Here is a 6,332-nt window from a genome sequence, read left to right as displayed (position 1 = left end):
ATGTACTACGTAAGTGTCGAGCCTAACCTCGACGAGGTAGTGACGATACTATGACAGAAAACTCACGAAATTTAACATGTACAAACGAAGATATACGTGCAACATAACAACAAATAGAGATTACATACGTACGATTCGGAGGGGAAATGCAAAAGGGGGTACGAGGTATGGTAACTATAACAGGAATGACAACATGAGACAGTCAAATAAACCATCAACTAATGAAAACGGATAAACATAATGAATAAAGATAGCACGACATCACCCATCATGCTATTACTCATAGCCCTACCATGAAATAATAATAATGGCATGGTATCACCCTTCGTACTTTTAATATTAATCTCTCCATGAAACGATAAATATGGTACGTCATTACCCTTTATGCTTTAACTCTCTTCTTCACTATGTATTAATCAATAAATGAAGAAATAATCGGCACGACATCGCCCTTCGTGCTTTAACACTCTCCCTTACCATGTGGTAATGAATATAAGAATAAGCAAGAATAAATCTTACGTCAAAATGGTTCTGAGATACAAATCCTCAATTTCAAAGAAATACTCCACCATCACCATTTAATTCATCAATGTGGAAAGAACGATCAAATAAAGAACAAACTATTCTAGGCATGAATATCGTAAGTAAAGAAGGCAATAAATTACAAGAAATAAGTCACACCCGCATGCTTTAACCCAACAACAACGCATAAGTACTCCCCACCTCACATATACGTTGTATCCAAATATTTAAACACGTAGCAAATAGGCAAACAAGTCTTAATCTCTCAAGTCAAGGTTCACCAAGAAACTTACTTCGCTCCGCAATCGACTCAAAGTTCAACCATGGCCTTGCCTTTCGAACAAACCTCCGAACCAACCAAATCTAGCAAATTATTAACCAAATGATTCAAAATACGCCTTAAGAACTACCCACGAATGAAAGAGGTTCAATCTAGATCATTATTGAAAAGACAACCTCGGACCCGCTTGGTCAAAATCCAAAATTCGGACCAAAATCCGATTACCCATTCACTCCCGAGTCCGGTTATGTAATTTGTTTCTAAATCCGACCTCAATTATCGATCTAAATTCTAATTTTACAAAAATTCCTAATTCTATCCAAATCCTCAATTTCTACTATAAAAATCCTAGATTTTTGGTTTGAATCTTATGAAATGTAATAGGTAATTAAAAGGAAGTAGGTTAGAGTTACTTACCAATGAGTTGAGGAAGAAAAACTCTTGGAAAAATCGCCTCTAAGGTTTTTAGGGTTGAGAATTTGAAATAATGAGCTAAAATCCCATTTTTTCCTTCTTAAGTCCAGGTGCAGATATCACAAATGCGACATGATTGCGAACCCCGCAAATATATGAAAGTCGTCGCAAATGCAAAGATTCCCATCTCTGCTGCCATCGCAACCAGCACTCATACCTTAACTTGGCCGAGCGAAACTTCTAATTTATTATTTCTATTCTACAATACAAGTAAAACCAATCTAAAATTCAACAAAAAATCTTGATTTTTTCTGAAAAAATCTTAGCATAATTTCAGCTTGTTAAATAATATATCTAAGATCAACTAAATGAAACCATGACAATATCTGGACATTAAATTCTTGACTCTTCTATGTCAATGAAGCCTCTTAGAACTACTGAATAATAAAAGACTGAATTTTAAAATCAATGAAATTCATAAACTAGAATGGAGCTCATCAAATCTGCTCCATGGGAGGAGAATATCCTAGCTCGTAAATTGACATAGGTTAATGTAGGTTCCTACAAGTAGAATGTCAGTACAACATAATTGTTCTTAGTAAGTAAAATAATCCTCTCACTAAAATTGAAACGAGACTCTGAATGAAATACGTTGGCAGGATATGATAAAATTCTAAAAAGTTTCTTTATGAGCAGTTAAAACAAACAACTCATATTTGTGTTGTAAAAATTCTTCTTTCTTTTATTCATGAAAATTCTTCTTTCTTTCTTTTATTTTCTTGTCTGGAACAACTCAAACATATAAACATTTAAACTTTTTCTCCAAAAAATACTTGTAAGTTCCCAAAACATGTTCTTTATTTTTTTTTTCTTTTTAGGGAGTACCATTGATTTTGACATTCTTTCTTATTTTTTTCTAAGAATATCACCATGTGATCAATAATGGCGGATTATCCCAGCCCAATCGCCTGGATCCCATTCCTAGTGGTGCTTCATAGTTTAAGGTTCTAGCATGCTTGCATTCTTGTGCTTATTACCGGTGCATTTCTATCATAGGGACCGGACCAACGATACACTAATCCTACTCCATCACGAGTAGTTTCAGGATTACATAAGCCACTAGAGACTATACGCCCTTCTTAGAAATCTAAGGAAACTTCCAAAATATTTTTATGAGCAATCTTTTAATCATAAAATCTAAAATAATATTATTTCTTCATAATGCTCATCAAAACAGTTTTATCTTATGAAAGAAGCTTCAATAGTTTATAGTATTAAGAAAATATATGCAAGTCATAAAATGCATGCGACATAATTTATGAAATAATGAACCTTTCTTGTAAGATTAAACAGGATAATCCTTTAAATACTTTTCTATAGTTCTAATGAATAATGTGAGTCCGCTCTCTCTAATCAAAAATGCACCTTGACATTCTATATGATTTAATAATAATATGTGGTATGATATTTGTGAGAAGACAACTTTAATAAAAGTATTATCTCAACTCACCTTGATTTTTCCCTTTCGAATACTTTAGTCACTCAATTTCAAGGGATTCAATTCACCAAACCAATCTCTACATTGGTAATTCAAGAATCAATTCTAAAAGTTTCAAAATTTCAAGCTTTGGAAGCCCTAGGTTTGCTTCTTTCTCAATTTTCCAAAGTTTGTACTTAATCTATATTTTTGTAGTATATTATAGGAATGGATATCAACAAAAATCTTCCCTAATAATCATAGTTGAAAGCAGATTGCGGAGTTTAACTTGAATCGCGAAATCCTAAGTTGGAGGAAAACCTTGTTCGCGAATCCTTGTTGAAAATCTAGTGATTCCAAGATGTAATCTTGTTAGAATCGATGTTTGGAAGTAGTAATTTAACTTTAATTGCATTAAAAACTCACCTTATGTAGTATAGGAACTCTTGGATGACTTGGGATTGAGAGAGAAGGTCTAATATTTGAAGAATGAAGTTATTTTCTCTTTCCTTTGTCCCTTTTTATACTTGGAGCAGGGTTTATGAGTGGCCACACGTAGCTATGCGTGGCAACACGTAGCCACACACATTCCCTTATGGGTGGCCACGTGTAGTGTGCAAACGCATGGTCAGATCCCTTCCCTTTTTCCTTGGCTTTCTTGCCGGAAAGGCCACGTCTTCTATATTGCTTTTCCATGCACAACTTGTGCGGTTTTTGGCTTAGGTGTGCGTGGCCTTGGCCCCCTTCCATGTGTCGTCATGGCTGCTCGCAGGAATGTCCAAATGACAAATACGATTTGAAGTGTTTGAAATAAAACTCGCAGATCTTTAATTTGATATATAGGTCATAATTCAATACGTTTTCTACTGGGAGATATGATCGTCTTAAGTTAGGGCATGTGCGACAATGATCATCTTCTTCCTTAAACAATTCCAACTTGTTTCAAACTACTTTAATCTCTTCCAAACATCCATTCAACCTCCCGAACAAAAGATTTAGATTTTATTCACCTGTGTAATTTTTCGAATATCTTTGTGTCCAACTTAGAGCTTGAGCGAGAACATAATACTTAGAGATAATTTTCCGGATTTTACACACCACCCCCTCTCACCTTCATCTCTCACATGATCACTAACATCAAGCCACCAATGACCCTCTATATATCACCTTCTATTATTCTAAGATAGAATATTATTCTCTATAGCGCTTAGAAGCACGACATTTGTATCCCTCGTTGTCGAGCTTGAGTGTTTTAGCGTTTAGGAGTTGTTTTTTATTTCACCCTAAATTGCACACTTTTAGTACTAACTTGAGCAGCCATCTAAGCAAAATAAAGATCTCAGCAGTGTCTATGGGGTCTAAATCGGATTATGGATAGATATCCTACCAAAGTTACCCGAAGGTAACCTACTTTAAAATTTGCATTCCTTTACTTTTTGTGATCATGGATGACTAACAGCTTGTTTAGATGGTTGTTCCTCGTATCATATTGTATTGTTATCCCAAAATAATATTTATTTCGATTGTTTCATTAAAACTGGTTATATTGTATTGTTAAATTCATTGTTTCGGAACAATGAAAAATCCCTTTTTCGAAACAACCGATTTGGTGTGGTGAGTTTATTTCCTATTTTTCTTTCCAATTATGCCCTAACTTATTACTCCACAATTCTATTTTACCCTTTATCTTTTTTTTATTTTAACTCCAAATCTCCAACCTATAACCTACTTTGTTTTTTTCCAGACCAATGCTAAAGGTGTTTGCCGCCTTCTGTTTTATTTTTTCTCCTAATTTGCCTTTAACTCAATTCTAATTAGATGTGCTCCTTTGTTTTGCCTTCTTCTATCTCGCTCCTTTGTTCTGCTTTCTTAAGGTGTTTTGCCTTCTTTTGTTTTGTTTTTTCAAATTATTTTTATACATAAATTTTGATAAATTTAATATTTAAATAATTGAGGATATTTTAGTAAACTTATCAGTTACAATACAGTACGATACAACCAAACCAAATAACAAAATATTATTTAATAATAACAAACAATACAATCTATCCAAACATTGTATTCATAAAATGATACGGTACAATACGATACAGTACAATATAATACATTATAAAACGATGGGATACAATGATCCAAACAGAGTGTAAATGCAAATTTTCTTGTAAAGAATTAATGATTTTGTAAATATATTTCCAAAAGTTGGCTCACATTTTAAAAAAGAAAACAAAGGGGAGGAAGAAAGTTGAGGAGGTAAGCGGAAGGTGAAGAGAAAATAGATCACATATGGCAACAAGGGAAAAGCTCATATTTACTTCTTTTTTCTACTAGCATGTAGTTTTCTTATTGGTTTTGGTTTGTAACGTCAAAGAATCACAAGATAGAGATTCGCACACAATTATAGATTCCGAGCTGTAAAATTTATGTTTAATTGGTAAAGTTTGAATAGTATGAGTTGATAAATAGGTACAATGGAAAAATAAGGTGCCAAATGAAATATTACGCGAAATTTAAAAATAGCCAAATTTACAAGTGGTCATTCAAAAATAGCCACGGTTTCAAAAGTAATCGAAATTTAGTCACTTTTTATGTAAAGATAAATGTGAACGAAAACACTGTTTAAAATCCGAAATTTAATAATATACAACTTTCGCGTGTTGGAGTTCCAGCATAATATGCTGGAAGTTCATACACAGGTGCACCGAACTTCAGTATATTATGCTGGACCGATCTCTGTTGCAGCAAAATAGTGGTTATTTTTCAATGACTTGGCAAACGCTGGCTATTTTTGAACGACCAGTCCGAAAATTGGCTAGCCCGTGTTATTTTACCCAAATTTGAGGGATCGTCACGGTCTAGCCATTTTTCGGACTGGTCATTCAAAAATAGCCAGCGTTTGCCAAGTCATTGAAAAATAACCACTATTTTGCTGCAACAGAGATCGGTCCAGCATAATATACTGAAGTTCGGTGCACCTGTGTATGAACTTCCAGAATATTATGCTGGATCGGTATACTTTGCTGGCTCTAGTATAATATATTGAAGATTGGAGCACCGGTGCTCCAAACTCCAATATATTATGCTGGACAGTTATATTATACTGGAACTTCAGTATATTATGCTGGAGTCTTTTTCCGTATTTTGAACAGTTTTTTCGTTCAGATTTATATTTACATGAAAAGTGGCTAAATTTTGATTATTTTTGAAACTCTGGCTATTTTTGAATGACCACTAATCTGGCTATTTTTGAATTTCTCCCAAAAATGAGCCAGCAGCAATTTGGGCTTTATGTGCCTGAAACAGAAAAGGAATTTTTAACTCTCATAGGAAAGGTTAACACCTTATTTATTTTAAATAAATACCATTTAAAAAAATAATATTCTATAGATAACTTTTAAGGTTTATAGCAAAATATTTAATTTTGGTTACCTGCTAGCCCTAAGCCACTAAATACGCTAATTAGTTACACTATTTTCTTTCTCTCTCTACTTTGATACATCCCATTCTCTCCCCCATCCCACTAAAATTTCCGATCTCCTCCTCCTTCCATCAATTTTCTTTGTATCCCTTCCTACTTTTTCCTTCCTTTACACCAGCGTGATGATCCTTCCGCCACCGTTTTTGGTTGGTTTTCCGATCGCC

This window comes from Nicotiana tabacum, chromosome 16 (assembly GCF_000715075.1).
Source record: "Nicotiana tabacum cultivar K326 chromosome 16, ASM71507v2, whole genome shotgun sequence".
In the NCBI taxonomy this organism is placed as follows: Eukaryota; Viridiplantae; Streptophyta; class Magnoliopsida; order Solanales; family Solanaceae; genus Nicotiana; species Nicotiana tabacum.
Note: the sequence above shows the minus strand (reverse complement) of the source record.